This window comes from Mobula hypostoma, chromosome 8 (assembly GCF_963921235.1).
Source record: "Mobula hypostoma chromosome 8, sMobHyp1.1, whole genome shotgun sequence".
In the NCBI taxonomy this organism is placed as follows: domain Eukaryota; kingdom Metazoa; phylum Chordata; class Chondrichthyes; order Myliobatiformes; family Myliobatidae; genus Mobula; species Mobula hypostoma.
This window is the reverse complement of record NC_086104.1, coordinates 3,505,430-3,525,532: the sequence shown is the minus strand read 5'-3', so window position 1 is coordinate 3,525,532 and position 20,103 is coordinate 3,505,430. Positions and strand designations below refer to the sequence as shown.

General features: G+C 46.0%; 1 protein-coding gene across 2 annotated transcripts in view; it reads left to right on the top strand.

The window, feature by feature from the left end:
- Window positions 1–20,103, top strand: part of LOC134350338 (uncharacterized) — a 63,331-nt gene that overhangs the window by 18,034 nt on the left and 25,194 nt on the right. The window lies entirely within an intron of this gene.

Sequence of the window (20,103 nt, the reverse complement as noted above, 5' to 3'; positions counted from 1 at the left end):
ATGTTACCAATCAGAAAAACAGTCAGAACAAATGGACAGGAGAAGAGGATAAAATGATGTGTGTAAAAGAAATAGATTGGTCATTAAATTCAAAGTAAGTAAGAGAATACAATTGATAGCAGAAGCAACATCATCAGAGTCATAGGGTCCTAGAAAAGTACAGCTGACAAACAGGCCCTTCAGCCCATCTAGCCTGTGCTGAACCATTTAAACTGCCTTCACTCATCAACCTCCATACCCCTACCATCCATGTACTTTTCTTAACTTCCTACATGCACTATTTGCGCTGGCAACTCACACTTGCCAGATCCTTTCTGATACCACCAAAATTGGCCTTTCTCCAATTTAGTATCTCATTCTCTGGACCAGACCTAATCCTTTCCATATTTACCTTGAAACTTGTGGCATTATGGCTACTAGGTGTAATGTGTTTCCCTGCACAAACTTCTGTCCCATTCCCTAATAGCAGGTCAAGATCGCATACTCTCTCATTGGGACTTCTACATTCTGATGAAGGAAACTTTCCTGACACATTTGACAAAGTCTATCCCATCTAGTCCTTTTACAGTATGGGAGCCCAAATCAATCTGTAGAAAGTTAAATTCAACTGCTATATCAACCTTTTGTTTTTTGCAACAGTTTGCAATCTCTTTACAAATTTGTGTCTTTAAATCCCTCGGACAGTTGGGTGGTCTGTAATTTGTGGAATCCGTTAGTCTCGCGAGACCATGGATCTGCGTCTGGAAAGTCTTGCTTCAGTCTGTGTTAGAGCAGCGTCTGTTGTGGCTGTAGAGGCCCACACGGGAGTGACAGTCTCGACTACAGCGACTGTACTTGAAGGCGCTGACCTCCAGTGTTGTCTTGGTGCTGTTTTTCCGACTTCAGCAGCAAGCCTCAGCTTCTCTTCTCCTCTTTTTAGACCTCTGCGTAGTTCCAGCCTCCAGCAAGACTGATCACTTGCGGAGTCCTCTCACCTCTCGACGTTCGTGTTCAGTGACTTCATGTCTCTCTTGCAGACATCAAGGAAGATGGGGCCACCCTTGTGCTCTCTTGCTGGAGGCCAGTTCCCCGTACAGCAGGTCTTTCGGGTCTGTAATATAGGCCATTAATGTGGTCATACCTTTCTTACTCCTCAGTTCTACTCATAATGCTTCACGAGTCAAGTTCTCCAGTCTGTCCTGACTGAGCACTGCTGTGACTTTTTCCCTGGCTAGTATCACAACTCCTGCTCCTTTAATCCCTGACACTCTATCACGTCTAAAACAACAGAACCCCAGAATACTGAGCTGCCAGTCCTGCCCCTCCTGCAACCAAGTCTCACTAATGCTTGCAATGTCATAATTCCCGGTGCTGATCCGTGTGCTGAGCTCAGCTGACATTCCTACGATACTTGAATTGAAATACATGTAGTTCAGGACACTAGTCACACCATGCTCAATCCTTTGACCCCTGACTTTGTGTAAGGCAGGTTTTCTCAATCGTTTTGCCCTGGAGGAACCATTGAAATAATTTTCAGGTTTCAGGGAAACCTTGCATAAAAGTTATTAATCTAGAACTCACCGTACGTTAGCCTGATCAGTAGGTTGTAGATGTAATTATCCAAAAATAATCGTTGCTCTTTTGATCTTTTGAGTAGAAAATGAATTTTTGGCTCACCTGTCTTGAAATTACTCTTTCTTTCTCTTTCAAAAATTGTGAAAACTCAGAAGGCAAACATAATAAATTTCTCAATTCTGGGTCAAACTTGAGGTAAGCACGCACGGATTTCACCTTCAACTGAAATGAAATGATTCCAACACCCTGCTGAGAATTCTTCCTCTGCTAAGCCACTGGATTTCTGTCTGTAGCAGGAGAGTGGTGTGCCCTTTGTCCAGGATTTCATACAGTGTTTTAAACATTCTCAAGTGAACTGGTCTTAAAGCTACTAAATAACTTGCATCCTCAGTACTATTACTGACTGTGACTTTATTTTCAAAAGCTTTAATCTGTCTGTTTTGAGAGTCCAATAGTCATTTAAAATAATCAGCACTTTACATGTCATATGGCTGTGATTTGTAGTTAAGTGTTTTTCAATTTTGCTGAGGTCATTGCTACATTTGTAAGTTGTTTGCCACAAGCAAAGCACAATGGAACAGGACAACTTCGATCACCAGTCCATGTAAAACGCATTGAGAAGTAGCCTTCGTTGTAAAGATATAATGCCAGCTGATTACCTAGTCCTGCCACTGTTTGTGTCTCCAGGACCTAGGAGAGGCTGGTGGACTCTTGAGACATTGATCGTGCGGATAGTCAGGGGCTTTTTCTCAGGGCTGAAGTGGCTAACACAGGAGGGCACAGTTTTACGGTGCTTGGAAGTAGGTACAGAGGAGATGTCAGGGGTAAGTTTTTTACGCAGAGAGCGGTGAGTACATGGAATGGGCTGCCGGCGACTGTGGTGGAGGTGGATACGATAGAGTCCTTTAAGAGACTCCTGGCCAGGTTCGTGGAGCTTAGAATAATAGAGGGCTATGGGTGACCCGAGGTAATTTCTAAGGTAAGGACACGTTCAGCACAGCTTTGTGGGCCGAAGGGCCTGTATTGTGCTGTAGGCTTTCTATGTTTCTCTGTTTCTGCTTCTTCTGGGGCAACAAGAGGCCTTGGGACTCTGCTGTGGTTCTGAGTCTTCTGATCGCCGAGGGTGGTCAGTTATTGGTGTGTGTGTGTGTGCGCTCCCACCTGGCGGCTGTCCATCTCAGAACCCTGTGGCGGTACCTGTACAGTGACCACCCTTTGAGATGGCATGCTCTGGTGGCACAATTTCTCCGCCAGGGAGGGCAAGCCACTTCCAGCAGACAGCATTTGAGGGAACTGCCTCACTCTTACCGAGAGCTGCTGAGGGTATGATGTCTTGTCTCATCCAGATAGGGTGCCTCTGCACCGGTGGGGGATGGTGCTCTGGCTGCGAGGGGGTGGGCTCCCATCCTGTCACAGAGGGGGCTTGGGGATCTGGCAGCACCACTACCTGATGGGCCTGAAATGCTCGTCGGACCCAGGCCTTTGGATACCACGTGGGGGAGGGTCCCACATTACATGGGCCATCGTGCGGAGGTGCCCGCTGTGCGTTCGGTGACATTCCAAAGTGTTTCTTACACGGGCCGCTCCTGCAGACCTTTCTCTTCCTTGTCTTCATCTGCCGACAGGCCTTGCCTTGCCAGTCAGTGTTGACATCTGGCAGCAGATTTTGTCCCCAGTGGAAGTCCCTTTACGCAGGGGTCCTTCCCTGTACATTGGGGACGGGGGGGGGGGGGGGGAGGTGTTGCATTGGGCAGTGGCATACAACAGGTTTTTGAGCAGGGTCACTGACACCCCGTCCACCTGTCCATTCTGTGGGCGCGAGGAGTCAGTGTACCACACATATATGGAGTGTGAGAGGTTGCAGTCCCTCTTTGAACATAGAGTATAGAACATAGAAATCTACAGTGCATTACAGGCCCTTCGGCCCACAATGTTGGGCCGACCATGTTACCTACTCTAGAACTGCCTAGAATTTCCCTAGCACATAGTCCTCTGTTTTTCTAAGCTCCATGTACGTATCTAAGAATCTCTTCAAAGACCCTATTTTATCCCCCTCTATCACCTTCTTTGGAAGTGCATTCCACGTACCCACCACTCTCTGCGTGAGACACCTACCCCTGACATCCCCCTTGTACCTACTTCCAAGCACCTTAAAACAACGCCCCTGGTGTTAGCCATTTTAGTCCTGAGAAAAAGCCCCTGGTTATCCACACGATCAATGCCTCTCATTATCTTATGATTCTTGAGTATCTGAAGGGGCTGCTCCTCAGCTTCTGGCTGCATTTCAGCCCGCGTTCCTTACATACGGCCACTCGGTAAGGAAAGGGGAGTGTCGCGAGGAGGATGAACTGGTGGGCTCGCTCCTGGGCCTGGACAAGATGGCCAGTCACAGGTATAGGCTGTGGAAAGTTGAGGGCTCTGCCAAGGTGGTCTGCCTGCCCCTCTTCTGTTTGTGCCCGGCTGTTCTTGGAGAGGGAGTATGTGGTCACAATGGGTAAAGGAGCAGTGGACCCCTAGGGAAAGTTTGTTTCATAGACAGTAATAATCATATTTTAATTTGAATTCATTCACTGTCTTGTAAGTACTTAATGTTTGTACTGTGTGTATTTGTTGTGTAAATAAACTTTTATAGTTTGTAGAAAAAAAGACAGATTTTTTGTGTCCGTTGTTGCACTAGTGTAGTGAAATGAGTCGGAAGATTGCAATTCTTCCATCGTTAACCCTTTCAGAATTGTCAGTAGGCCTAGGCCTATAATCATCGTCTTCCATCACACCTTCTTTTCAAAAATTTCCATCCAATTTTCTACTACACCAATAGAATTTGTTGGCTTCAATAAGTCAGTCGGCAATGCATAACGGGAAATTGGGGGAGGTAATTCAGAAAGGAGAGGCTGATGTCAGAGGCTCAGAAAACACATTTCACGCTGCTCATCAGCCTACCGTCCTCCCCTCCGTGCAATATAGCGTTCACCAATTATCAGCCTACCGTCCTCCCCTCTGTGTAATACATCACTCACCAATTATCAGCCTACTGTCTTCCCCTCCGTGCAATGTAGCATTCACCAATTATCAGCCTACCGTCCTCCCCTCTGTGTAATACATCACTCACCAATTATCAGCCTACCGTCCTCCCCTCTGTGTAATACATCACTCACCAATTATCAGCCTACCGTCCTCCCCTCTGTGTAATACATCACTCACCAATTATCAGCCTACCGTCCTCCCCTCTGTGTAATACATCACTCACCAATTATCAGCCTACTGTCTTCCCCTCCGTGCAATATAGCGTTCACCAATTATCAGCCTACCGTCCTCCCCTCTGTGTAATACATCACTCACCAATTATCAGCCTACTGTCTTCCCCTCCGTGCAATATAGCGTTCACCAATTATCAGCCTACCGTCTTCCCCTCCATGCAATATAGCGTTCACCAATTATCAGCCTACCGTCCTCCCCTCTGTGTAATACATCACTCACCAATTATCAGCCTACTGTCTTCCCCTCCGTGCAATATAGCATTCACCAATTATCAGCCTACCGTCCTCCCCTCTGTGTAATACATCACTCACCAATTATCAGCCTACCGTCCTCCCCTCTGTGTAATACATCACTCACCAATTATCAGCCTACCGTCCTCCCCTCTGTGTAATACATCACTCACCAATTATCAACAGCCTCCCCTCGCTCATGTTAAAAACTGAGAATGGAGTCAAGCAAATAAACACGGTCCTACCGCGCACTGTCATACTGGGCTGAGAAAGCTCGAGCGAGATTTCTAACTGGGCTGCTCGATCACTGCCCATCACTACGAGTGCTAACATCGTGCATTGTGAGAAGTTCAATAAATGATGTTTGTTTTTTATAATCATGATCTCTCACTGAACCCTGGTTGAGAAACCCTCGTCTAAGGTCTTAACAACATCTGTCTCCACAATATCTGCACCATCTGTCTGACCCTGCAACTCTAGTTTAACTCCCCACCCCCATCCTGGTGCAGAACTAGAGAATGTGGCTTTTGTTTTAGATTTCCAGTAGTGACTCCTATCACCTTCTAGCCTCCATATCACCCGTCCCTCCATCCCTTTATTCTGGCTGTCTTTCCTCTGCACTCTCAGTCCAGGTACAGGATCCCAGATTGAAGTGTCACTAATTCTTCCTTCCTTCCCCTCAGATGTTGTAGACCAACCTTCAGCATGCTTCCTTCTTCCAAGTTCGCTTTTTGTGACAGATTCCAGCATCCACAGCCACTTTCCCACCAAGATCAGTTATTTGCTTTTTGAGAGCAGTCTGGATGTTAGGGAATCCTTATTGTATATTGAGAATGAATTAATTCCTTGTATAAGCACAGGAGAGAGAGTGATTTCATGGGATGTGGCCAAATATTAAAGGGATATTAAAAGCAGTGTTTTTCCTTGAGAAGGATATAGGATGCAGGTTTCCGTGAAGAAATGCAGCTTCCCACTGACTCCTGGGAACCACTGGCCCATGACCCAGGAAGCGATATTCAGGATGGTATCGAGAACTTTGAGGCCATGCATTGGGAGCACACGGAAACGCAGCTGAAGGAACATCACCTTATAAAACATCACACAATATTCCAGATCCACAGTCACCAGGATATCACATCACTACAGAAATATGTAGTTGAAACCTTTTGCCATGAAGATTATCACATATTTACTCACCATAACTACATATCACCTTCATTACACAAGCAGGACATCCAGGTTCCTTTGGACACCAACACTTTCCAACCTCATTCTTCCCATCTGACAATTCACTAACCTGTTATGTCTGTCTGAAATCTCTCCACATTCTCCTCATAGCCACACTGCCAATCAGTAACTTCATCCATCACACAGTCCCCTCACTGACATCACCGATCAATTCACTGTGATACACCAACTCTCAGAGTCACACGATCCTAAAATGGCCATTTGTGTTTCAGAAACTGGTTCTGAACAGACTGTTTTCTGTTCATAACCAATCCACAGTCCACATTAGTATATTACCTCTCATACTGGGCACTGTAGTTTATTTAATGATCTGTGTCTGAATCCTCACAGGAATCTCCTCTCGACCCTCTCCAATGGCATGACATTCTTTCTTGGATAAGTGACCCAAAAATGTCACTCCACTCTTTAAGAAGGAATGGAAGCAAAAGAAAGGAAACAAGCCAGTTAGCCTGACTTCAGTGGTTGGGAAGATGTTGGAGTCTATTATTAAGGATGAGCTTTCAGGGTACTTGGAGGCACATGATAAAATAGGCCAAAGTCAGCACAATTCCTTAGGGGGATATCCTTCCTGACAAATCTGTGGAAGTTTTTAAGGAAATAATAGGCAGGATAGAGAAAGGAGAATTGGGGGATATGTAGATCTTCAGAAAGCCTTTGACAAGGTGGTGCACATGAGGCCGCTTTACAAGATAAGCAGATGTGCTGAAACTGCAGAGGGTTCAAAGGAGATTTACGAAAATAATTCCTGAATTAAACAGCTTGTTATATGAAGACTATTTGATAGCTGGGGGTCAGTATTCCAGGGGACTGTCTTGTCTCCCTTTCTCTTCACCATTTACACCTTGGACTTCAACTACTGCACAGAGTCTTGTCATCTTCAGAAGTTTTCTGATGACTCTGCCATAGTTGGATGCATCAGCAAGGGAGATGAGGCTGAGTACAGGGCTACGGTAGGAAACTTTGTCACATGGTGTGAACAGAATTATCTGCAGCTTAATGTGGAAAAGACTAAGGAGCTGGTGGTAGACCTAAGGAGAGCTAAGGTACCGGTGACCCCTGTTTCCATTCAGGGAGTCAGTGTGGACATGGTGGAGGATTACAAATACCTGGGGATACGAATTGACAATAAACTGGACTGGTCAAAGAACACTGAGGCTGTCTACAAGAAGGGTCAGAGCCGTCTCTATTTTCTGAGGAGACTGAGGTCCTTTAACATCTGCCGGACGATGCTGAGGATGTTCTACGAGTCTGTGGTGGCCAGTGCTATCATGTTTGCTGTTGTGTGCTGGGGCAGCAGGCTGAGGGTAGCAGACACCAAGAGAATCAACAAACTCATTCGTAAGGCCAATGATGTTGTGGGGATGGAACTGGACTCTCTGACGGTGGTGTCTGAAAAGAGGATGCTATCCAAGTTGCATGCCATCTTGGACAATGTCTCCCATCCACTACATAATGTACTGGGTGGGCACAGGAGTACATTCAGCCAGAGACTCATTTCACCGAGATGCAGCACAGAGTGTCATAGGAAGTCATTCCTGCCTGTGGTCATCAAACTTTACAACTCCTCCCTTGCAGGGTCAGACACCCTGAGCCAATAGGCTGGTCCTGGAGTTATTTCATAATTTACTGGCATAATTTACATATTACTATTTAATTATTTATGGTTTTATTACTATTTATTATTTATGGTGCAACTGTAACGAAAACCAATTTCCCTCAGGATCAATAGAGTATGACTATGACTATGCATTCACTGGAATTCAGAAGAATGATAGGTAGCCTAATTGAAACCTATTGAATAGTGAAAGTTCTTCATAGAGTGGATGTGGTGAGGATGTTTCCAGTGGGTAGGAGACTCTAAAATCAGAGGACACAGCCACAGAAGAGAAGGGTGACCTTTTAGAACAGAGATGAGGAGAAATTTCTTGAGCCAGAGAGTGGTAAATCTGTGGAATTCTTTGCCATAGGCAGCTGTGGAGGCCAAGTCTTTATGTATATTTAAGGCAGAGGTAGATAGCTTCTTGATTGGTTGAAACATGAAGGGATACAGATGGAAGGCAGGAGATTGGGGCTGAGAGGAGAAATGGATCAGCCATGGTGAAATGGCAGAGCAGACTCGATGAGCCAAATGGTCTAATTCTGCTCCTATATCTTATGGTCTTATGGTCTAAAAGAGCCCATGGTATTACAGGAAAGCTGCTAGCATGGATAGAACATTGGCAGGAGGCAAAAAGTGGGGATCATTACTGATGCCTCTGCTATCTCTTCAGCCACCACTTTCAGAACCTTGCAATGTACATCATCTGGTCCAGGTGACTTATCTACCTTCAGACCTTTCAGTTTCCCAAGCACCTTCTCCTTAGTAATAGATCAGGTTTAACTTTATTATATATAAACAACCAAATGAAACAACATTCCACTAGACCATGGTGCACCCACAAAATGTATATCATACACAGCATATAAAACAAAATATTACCAGAAATACATAAGTAAAGTACAATTCAAAATGCATGCAGTACATAGCACAGGAAGACAGTCATCAATACACTGTCCTGGTGATGAGACCTCAGTGGTGACAGGGTATCCATTAGTCTCACAGCCTGAGGGAAGAAGCTGTTACCCAGTCTGACAGTCCCAGTCCTGATGCTCCTGTCCCTCCTTCCTGACCCTAGTGGGTCAAAGAGATTGTGGGATGGGTGGTGGGGATCCTCAACAATGCTTCAGGCTCCTCGTCTGCGACACGCCCGGTAAATGTCACAAATAGGGGAGGAGGGAGACCCCAGTGATCCTCTTGGCAGTTTTCACTATCGTCTGCAGGGCCTTGCGGCATGATGCCTGGCAGCTTCCGTTCTACATAGTGATGCAGTCAGACAGGACACTGAATGACACAATAACAACAAGACAACAGCAAAACAAGCCCCTTTTCCACCCTCTCATCCCCTTACATACCCAGGCTAACAACCCCAGGATAGGCCACCTCTGGGCCTCCAGTATTGGCTCCGGAATCTCATGCTGACAACCCCAGGAAAGGCGGCCTGTGGGCCTCCAGTCCTTGGTCCCGGACTCTCAATTTCCCATCTCTGGGCCATATGCACAGACTCGACCTTTGGGCCTCTACCTCAGTAGTCATTGACTTCGGTCTTCACCTTTTGGGCTTTCTACTTCTGAACTTGAACCACTGGGGATAAATTCACTTGCCCCATCACTGAACTGTTCCCACAAGCTATGGACTCACTTTCGAGGACTCTTCACCTCAAGGTCTAATCTGCAGCTTGGTTCTTGTCCCTCCTGTCGGGTGAGGTCTTTCATTGACTCTGTTTTGTTTCCTTGTATTTTCTGTGAATGCCCACAAAAGAATGAAGCTCAGGGTTGTATATGATGACATATATGTTCTACAGCAAGTTGCCGTTGTTGAGTGCTGTCATCGACGACTCATGGTAACCCTAAGGATAGTGTACTTGTCCATAGAGTTTTCGTGGCAAGATAGGGAAGTAGATTTCCAGGCCTTTCTTCTTCGCAGATATACTGCTGCCCAGGTTGGGACCTGGCTTTAAATGAGATGTGAGCATTTAGCACACTTAGAAATCTGGCTAACAGCTATAAATCTCTGCCTGAGATAGTTTTGGAGTCAGATACAATAAGTTTTAGAGACATTTAAACAGGCACTCAAATATATAAGGCAGAGAGAGATGTGGAACAGACGGGGACCAATTGAATTCAGTCGATCGGGAAAAGATCAGCATGGCCGTATTTCCCTGCTGTACGACTCGACGACTGTACGAGATGAAAGGGAGGTGTCGGATTCCAATGTTTTAACCCAAAGGTCCTTTGGAAGCCAGGAAATAGGCCCAAAACCTGTTGCTTCAAGATTGCTTTATTAAGTCCTAATAGAACAAAGAGACCTGGAAATGTAGAATTGCATAATAATCTGCCCATCACCTACACCTTCTCCCTCTGGTTCCCCAGCCTTTATTCACAGTCTACTGTCCTTTCCTATCAGATTCCTTCACCTTCAGGCCCTTGCCCCTTCCACCTATCACTTCCCAGCTTCTCACATCATCCCTTAACCCCACCTCCACCTCTCTCACCCTCCCCTCTTACCTGGACTCACCTGTCACCTGCCATCTTGTGATCCTCCATCTCCCTTCTACCCTTTTTATTCTGGCTTCTGCCCTCTTCCTTCCCAGTTTATTCCCCTCTCTAGATGCTGCCTAATCTACTGAATTCCTCCAGGATTGTGTGTGTGTGTTGCTTCAAACTAACTACATCATCAGTATCTCTGGTGTCAATGTCCTGTGGGGATGGGTCAGATATAAACCAGGGGGTGAGTGGTTTGTTTCAGTACAGTAAACGTCTGTGTTTTTCTGTTGCAGTCAGAGGAATCAGAGATATTTTACGCTGATATTCAGTTCTTCCAGCAGAAGACAGCTCCAAAAATAAAAGTCACCGAGGAAACAACCGAATATGCCGTCATCAAACGTGACTAGTGTCTAAAAGTAATTGTTCTGCAGCCGCAGGTTATTAAATATGTGTGTGCTTCTTGCTGGTAACTATCAGCACACGGGACTCCGGAACGTCACACCTTCTCAACTTCCATCAACTACAACATGATTGTTAGGGCAATTAATTTGCTGAGGATTTTCAGTTAAAGTTGGTCACTAATGAATTGGACATGGACTGTGAAGTGACTAGAGAATAACTCATTCATGAATCAAGGAAGAGTGACTCACTAACGGTGTGATTGTCAAGTCTTCCAAAGAACAATAGTCACAGCCTTTTTTATATCTGCGCACAGAAAGTCAATTACATCAATCAAAGTTCAAAAAGTCACTCCTGTGCGTTGTATCCATTCCCACGAAAATGCCAAAGACGGTCTCTTGTCTGCCCACAACACATAGAGATAGGTTGTCAGAACATACTTCAAACTAAGATAGACTATTGTAAGCATGCTGAGAACCCTGGCCAAATGATGAGTCTTTATTAGAACACTCAGTCCTCTTTTATTGTCATTTAGAAATGCATACATGCATAAAGAAATGATACAATGTTCCTCTGGAGAGATATCACAGAAAACAGGACAAAGCAAAGACTAACACTGACAGAACCACATAATTATGACATACAGTTACAGCAATGCAAAACAATACCATAATTTGATAAAGAACAGACCATGGGCATGGTAAAAAAGAAATCTCAAGTCCCAATCGACTCCCGAGTCCACGATAGCAGGCGACAAAATGGAGAAGCTCCCTGCCATAAACCTCTTTAAAGCACACGGTATTCGGGGTAAGGTATTGATGTGGATAGGGAATTGGTTAGCAGACAGGAAGCAAAGAGTGGGAATAAACGGGACCTTTTCAGAATGGCAGGCAGTGACGACTGGGGTACCGCAAGGCTCAGTACTGGGACCCCAGTTGTTTACAATATATATTAATGACTTGGATGAGGGAATTAAATGCAGCATCTCCAAGTTTGCGGATGACACGAAGCTGTCATCCTCCGTCTCCGCCGCATCTGCTCTCAGGATGAGGCTTTTCATTCTAGGACGAGGGAGATGTCTTCATTTTTTAAAGAAAGGGGCTTCCCTTCCTCCACTATCAACTCTGCTCTTAAACGCATCTCCCCCATTTCACATACATCTGCTCTCACTCCATCCTCCCACCACCCCACTAGGAATAGGGTTCCCCTGGTCCTCACCTACCACCCCACCAGCCTCCGGGTCCAACATATTATTCTCCGTAACTTCCGCCACCTCCAACGGGATCCCACCACTAAGCACATCTTTCCCTCCCCCCCTCTCTCTGCATTCCGCAGGGATCGCTCCCTACCCAACTCCCCTGTCCATTCGTCCCCCCCATCCCTCCCCACTGATCTCCCTCCTGGCACTTATCCGTGTAAGCGGAACAAGTGCTACACATGCCCTTACACTTCCTCCCTTACCACCATTCAGGGCCCCAAACAGTCCTTCCAGGTGAGGCATCACTTCACCTGTGAGTCGACTGGGGTGATATACTGCGTCCGGTGCTCCCGATGTGGCCTTTTATATATTGGTGAGACCCGACGCAGACTGGGAGACCGCTTTGCTGAACATCTACGCTCTGTCCGCCAGAGAAAGCAGGATCTCCCAGTGGCCACACATTTTAATTCCACATCCCATTCCCATTCTGACATGTCTATCCACGGCCTCCTCTACTGTAAAGATGAAGCCACACTCAGGTTGGAGGAACAACACCTTATATTCCGTCTGGGTAGCCTCCAACCTGATGGCATGAACATTGACCTCTCTAACTTCCGCTAAGGCCCCACCTCCCCCTCGTACCCCATCTGTTACTCATTTTTATGCACAGATTCTTTCTCTCACTCTCCTTTTTCTCCCTCTGTCCCTCTGAATATACCTCTTGCCCATCCTCTGGGTCACCCCCCCCCCCGGTCTTTCTTCCCGGACCTCCTGTCCCATGATCCTCTCGTATCCCCTTTTGCCTATCACCTATCCAGCTCTCGGCTCTATCCCTCCCCCTCCTGTCTTCTCCTATCATTTTGCATCTCCCCCTCCTCCTCCAGCTTTCAAATCCCTTACTCACTCTTCCTTCAGTTAGTCCTGACGAAGGGTCTCGGCCTGAAACGTCGACTGCGCCTCTTCCTATAGATGCTGCTTGGCCTGCTGCGTTCACCAGCAACTTTGATGTATGTTGCTTGAATTTCCAGCATCTGCAGAATTCCTGTTGTTTTTATTATCTGAATGGTGGCCGATTAGGAAAAGGTGACGTGCAACGAGACCTGGGTGTCATTATACACCAGTCATTGAAAATGGGCATGCAGGTACAGCAGGCGGTGAAAAAGGCGGATGGTATGCTGGCATTCATAGCAAGAGGATTCGAGTACAGGAGCAGGGAGGTACTACTGCAGTTCTACAAGGCCTTGGTGAGACCATACCTGGAGTATTGTGTGAAGTTTTGGTCCCCTAATCTGAGGAAAGACATTCTTGCCAAAGAGGGAGTACAAAGAAGGTTCACCAGATTGATTCCTGGGATGGCAGGACTTTCAGATGATGAAAGACTGGAGCGGCTAGGCTTATACTCTCTGGAATTTAGAAGATTGAGGGGGGATCTGAGTGAAACGTATAAAATCCTAAAGGGATTTGACAGGCTGGATGTAGGAAGATTGTTCCCGATGTTGGGGAAGTCCAGAACGAGGGGTCACAGTTTGAGGATAAAGGGGAAGCCTTTTAGGACCGAGATGAGGAAAAACTTCTTCACACAGAGAGTGGTGAATCTGTGGAATTCTCTGCCACAGGAAACAGTTGAGGCCAGTTCATTGGCTATATTTAAGAGGGAGTTAGATATGGCCCTTGTGGCTACAGGGGTCAGGGGGTATGGAGGGAAGGCTGGTACAGGGTTCTGAGTTGGATGATCAGCCATGATCATACTGAATGGCGGTGCAGGCTCGAAGGGCTGAATAGCCTACTCCTGCACCTATTCTCTATGTTTCTATGTTTTTATGTCAGGGCAGAGTGAAGTGCCGTGGAGATGGAGTCCTCTGTTGACCTGTTGGTGTGATAGGCAAATTGATGGGGGTCCAGGGTAGTGGGCAGACAGGATTTCAGATGTGATAGAACCAGTCTCTCAAAACACTTTGCAATGATGGGGGTGAGTGCAACTGGGCGGAAGTTATGCAAGCCCATGGCAGAGGAATGGTCATCTGACTGTACATGGATACAACTAAATGAAACAATGTTCTTCCGGACCATGGTGCACCCACAATACATCTATCACACAACACATAAACCAAATATTACCATCAATATGTTAATAAAATATCATTCTGTATGCATGTAGAGCACAGCACAGGTAAACAATAAACAGTACACTGTCCTGGTGATGAGACCTCAGTGGTGACAGGGTATCCATTAGTCTCACAGCCTGAGGGAAGAAGCTGTTACCCAGTCTGACAGTCCCAGTCCTGATGCTCCTGTCCCTCCTTCCTGACTGTAGTGGGTCAAAGAGACTGTGGGATGGGTGGTGGGGATCCTCAACAATGCTTCAGGCTCTTCGTCTGCGACACGCCCGGTAAATGTCACAAATAAGGGGTAGGGAGATATGGGTGATTCTTGGCAGTTTTCACTATCCTCTGTAGGGTCTTGCGCTCTGATGCCTTGCAGCTTCCGTACCACACAACGATACAACCAGACAGCTAATTGAAGCCAGTATTGAGCTTCCATCAATTCCCACCAGTCTTCCTTGAACAGGAACATGTTGATCCTCACGTCCCAGCATCTCACTTTTAAATGTCTCTCCCACCAAATGTTGTTTTACCTTCTGTCAGCTGTTCCCAATCTACTTTCTCAATGTTACCATCGGACAGGAGGTACAGAAGCCTGAAGTCTCACACCACCACGTTCAAGAACAACTATTTCCCTTCAGCCATTGATTTCCTGAACCAAGCAGCCCAACCCGACTCACTACAGTTTAACCAGACAATGGTCGTTTTGATCGCCGTGTACTAAAATTGTTTGTGGCCTATCAGTGGCATCTACAGACTACCAAGAGGGATTTCTCACAGATTGGCAGCAGTTATTTAAAAAGGGATCTTCAAGGGTGTTTGTCCATTGAACGTGGCCTCTCAGTGGCATCAACAGAGCTCTACAAACTAAATAAAAGTATAGAAGGAATAAGCAGAGCGGCCACCGTCAGGCCATTGTCTGAGTAGGCTTTGGCTTGGAGGAGGCTTAGGCTTGTAAGACGCATTGGCTCTGTGTAAAGAGTCTGTCAAGGTTTCCTTTTTTTTCCTGTCTTACTGTACCATTGAAATGGCTTTGGTGTGTTCTTCATGCCGGAAGTTGGAGAAGTGGGAGACCCAGAGTCTCCCGGGGAACTACATCAGCTGCAGCTCCCTGAAGACCCGTGTTAGGGATCTGGAGCAGCAGCTGGATGACCTTTGGCTTGTACGGGAGAGCAAAGATATAATTGATCAAAGCTACAGTCACCCCGAAGTTGCAGGAGGCGAGTAGCTGGGTGACTATCGGGAAAAATGGAAATAGACAGTTAGAGCAGAGCACCCCTGCGGCCATTCCCCTCAAAAACCAGTATACTGACTTTGGATACTTTTGTGGGGGATGACCTCCCGGGAGAATGCCACGGTGACCGGGTTACAGGCACTGAGCATGGGTCTGTGGGGCAGAAGGGAAAGAGAGAGAAGAAGGGAGCAGTAGTGATAGTGAGGGGAACAGACCGAAGATTCCGTGGACACGAACAGGACACCCGGATGGTATGTTGTCTCCCAGGTACCAGGCTCAGGGATGTCTCAGATCACGTCCGCAACATTTTGGAGAGGGAAGGGGAGCAGCCAGATGTCTTGGTACATATTGGGGCCAATGAAATAGGAAGGAAAAGCAGTGAGGTCCTGAAAAGAGAATTTAGAGAGCTAGGTAGACTTATGGTTTTTATATTCTGTGTTTTTTTACCACCTGTTCCTTTTCCGTTTTGTTGAGCGAGGAGAGGGTGTTTGGGGGTTGATGTTCTGTTAGTATTTTTGTGTGGGGGCTGAATGTTCCTGTTCCATTTTGTGCAGGGGGGGTGGTTTGTGGGGTTAAAGATCGGAGTGCCAGTCTTTCTATTATGGGGGGTGGGTTTGATGTTCTTTCTGAATGACTTTCATATTCTTTCTTGTTTTTGTGGCTATCTGGAGAATACAAATTTCAAGTTGTATCTGGAAGCATGCTAGAATAATAAATGAACATTTGAACCTTTGGACCTTTAGGATCATTGGAAGACCGCAACCAACAGGATGGGCAAACAACCAAAGTGCAAAAGACCAGAACCTGTGCAAATACACAAGAAACAAAAAATAAGTAAACAAACAACAAATATTGAGAACGTGAGATGAAGAGTCCTTAAAAGTAAATCCATAGGTTCAGTGATTGGGCAGGTGAAGCTGAGTGAAGTTATCCCCTCTGGTTCAAGAGCCTGATGGTTGAGGGGTAATAACTGTTCCTGAAGCTGGTGCTGTGATTCCTGAGGGTCCTGTACCTCCCTCCTGATATGAGAAGGCAGCAGTGAGAAGGGAGCAAGGCTGGATGCTGGGGGAGCAACAGCAACTGAGCTCTGAGTAGCACTATCAACAACTCAATTTTTGAAGCAACCTTATCCAAGAGTGTCATACAATCATAGAAAAGTCCAATAGAGAAACAGGCCCTTTGGCCCATCTAGTCCATGCTGAACTATTTAAACTGTCTACTCCCATTGACCTGCACTGGGACCATTGCCCTCCATGTCCCTAACATCCATTGTTAAGCATTGAACTGGAGCTTGCATGCAGCACTTGCACCGACAACTCTTTCCACACTTTCACGACCCTCTGAGCAAAGAAGCTTCTCCTCAAGCTCCCCTTCAACATTTCACCTTTCACCCTTAACCCATGAACTCCAGATGTAGTCGCACCCAACCTGCTTGCATTTACCCTAACCATACCCCTCATAATTCTATATACGTCTATCAAATCTCCTCTCAATCTTCGATGCTGTAAGGAATAAAGTCTTAACCTACTCAATCTTTCCTTATAACTCATGTCCTCTAGACTCAGCAATGTCCTTGTAATTTTTTTCTGTACTCTTTCAACTTTACTGAAATCTTTCCTGTAGATAGGTGACCAAACCTGCACACAATACTCCAAATTGGGCTTCACTGATGACTTATACAACTTCAACATAATGTCCCATCTCCGGTACTCATTACATTGATTTATGAAGGCCAAAGTGCCAAAAGTTTTCTTTTTGACCCCCTCTGTCTGTGACGCTACTTTCAATGAATTATGGACCTGTATTCCCAGATCCCTTTGTTCTACCTCCATCCTCAGTGCCCTACCATTCACTGTGTCAGACCTACCTTGGTTGATCCTACCGAAGTGCAATACTTTGCACTTGTCTGCATTAAATTCCATCTGCAATTGTTCAGCCCATTTTTCCAGCTGGTCAAGATCCTGCTGCAGGCCATGATAACTGTCCTCACTGTGCACCACACCCCCAATCTTGGTGTCATCTGCAAATTTGATGATCCAGTTAACCACATCGTCATCCAGATCATTGATATAGATGACAAGTGGCGGTGTTTGAATTCCCAAGTGAGTGTTTGAGCAAAATACCGTAAGTGCTAATGCTTTGGCTCAAGGGGCTTCAGTAAGAGGAGCCCAAGCAGAGTAAGGAAGCTGGTGAAGTCTGATAAATCTTTTCATACCTTATTCTTTAGAATGAGTGCAGTTGGGATGTCAATTAGGGAAAGACTCCTCCTGTAGGATGTGAGAGATCAGGGAGACTCCCAGTATGCTGAGGACTGCATTTATGGGGGGGTGTGCCCAGGTACAGCTCCTGACTGACTATATTCGGGAACCGGGGCTGGACTTGTATGTAAATGGTATCACTGGGATGCTGAGAGCATTGTGGACGAGAGTGTTCCTGAGGCGGTCACACTTAAGCTGCAGGCTGCAGATCGTTGGGTTACCATCAGGAAAGATAAGAGGAAGAGACAGAATACTTGATTCCCTTGTGGCCATTCTCCTCAGAAACAAGTGCACCCCTTTGGATAATGCTGGAGGATGGCTTTACTGGGCACGTCAGCTGTAGTCAGGTTGGTAATACTGAGACTGGCACTGATGCACAACAGGTAAGGGAGAAGTCAGCCAGGGCTTTAGTGATAGGAGCCTCAATAGACAGGGAAACAGACAAGAGATCCTGTGGCCACAACAGATAGTAGGATTGTGAGTTGCCTCCCAGGTGCTAGAGCTGGGACCTCTGAGAATGGCTGCTTTTTGCATCATTGTTAGCAACCACCAATGAGGCACCAGCATATTGAATGGTAGCAAATATTGTTTCTATATTTAAGGGTGGCAAAGCGAACCCTAGGAATTATAGACCAGTCAATATCAGTGGAAAGCTACCAGAGAGAATCCTGAGAGAAAACTCATACATTTCTGAATAGATGGGGATTGATCAGAAGTAGCTGCAAGCTTTGTGCAAGAGAAATCATGTCTTACAAACCTGAATGAGCTTTTTGATAAGGCGACCAAGAAAGATGAGAAAGCCAGAGCACTTGTAGACTTCAACAAGCTTTTGATAAATTTCCAAATGGTAGGCTGCTCTGGAAGGTTGGATCACATGGAATCCAGAGAGACCTATCTCCAACAAGATTCCACCACTGAATGCATATTTACCTCCGCACTCTTCCTGATACCCTGGTCCACTCATCTCTGCCTGCCTGTCACTCAACTTTGTTTGCCACTTTCCTATGCAACTACAGAGCTACAACTCCTGTCCCTTTCCAATGATTCAGGGACTCAAACAGTCACTCCAGGTAAGGCAGTGATTCCCGGGGACACTTTCATCGCGTGAATATGCTTGGTATTCACAATGTGGCTTTTTCCACCATGGAGAAACCAAACACTGACTGGATAATCATTTGGCAGAGGACCTGCACTTGGTCCACAGGGGTGACTCCCCCTCCCATTCTCACCTCCCTAGCTTCCAGTTGTGTGCTATCTTCATTCCCCATCTCACTCCTACTCTGACTCTCTGTCTTGACCTCCCAAAGAGAAAGATTAGCTTTATTTGTCACATGTTCATCAGAACATACAGTGAATGAATGAGTCGTAGGCCAAATCAAAGGTGGAGATGAATCAACATCGATTGAAAATCTGCCATAACAACAATCTCTTAGTCACTGTCAGCAAGGCCAAGGATCTGATTCTGGTCGTGATTACCCATTATGGTTATTATTCCATTGTGGAGTTATTGAGTATGCCCACGAGAAGATGAATCTCAGGGTTGTATTTGGTGACAAATATGTACTTTGATAATAAATTTATGTTGAACTTTGAAATACACTGTTTGTGTTAAATCAGGTGAGTAAGCATTGCGCTGGGCTCCTGCATTGTTACAGGGGTGATGTATGCTGAGGGACAACAGATTTATCGTCTGGACCCATTACAATCTGCAGCACTCATAATGAACTTCTCCAACTTCAGATAATTTAGTCTTTTTTCCTGTTTGAACCAGGTCAGGTCTAGTATTGTGTCACCATTCTTCTCTCTCTTGTCTTTCCTTTGTATATTTTGGGTATCTGCACCTGACCAGTAGGCCAGACTGTATAACACCAACAGATTTTACAATATTAACAACATGTCACACAAGGTAGCTCCACTCTCCATTGCCACACACAAAAAAGCTGGAGGAACTCAGCAAGTGAGGCGGAATCTATGGAAGTGAATAAACACAAGAGATTCTGCAGACGCTGGAAATTTAAAGCAGCACATACAAAATGGTGGAGTAACTCAATGGGTCAGACAGCATCTATGGAGAGGAATAAACAGTCAGCCTATCGGGCTAAGACCCTTCTTCAGGACTGGAAAGGAAGGGGGAAAACGACAGTATAAAAAGCTGGTGTGGTGGGTGGGGGGAGGAGGGCAAGCTGGAAGGTGATAGACGATGCCAGGTGGGTGGGGGGTGGGGGAGGGGGGAATGAGGTAAGAAGCTGGGAAGTGATGGGTGGAGTGTTAACTCTCCATTAATGGCTGTGTCATTTCACTCGATTACAGACATTCCCTGTCTCCCAGCCTTCACTGCTATTTAGACTATCTACTTTTCATTTCTGATGAAGAATCTTCAACCAGAAATATTGACTGTTTTCCTTTCTATTGAGGCTGCCTGAATGACTGAGTTTTTCCAACATATTCTGTTTTTATCCCACTCTGTACTAGTCTGTGCTGGAGGCCACCAGGGAATTAATTGGTAGCAAACATTAGTGTCACTGCCCTTGGAGTTTCA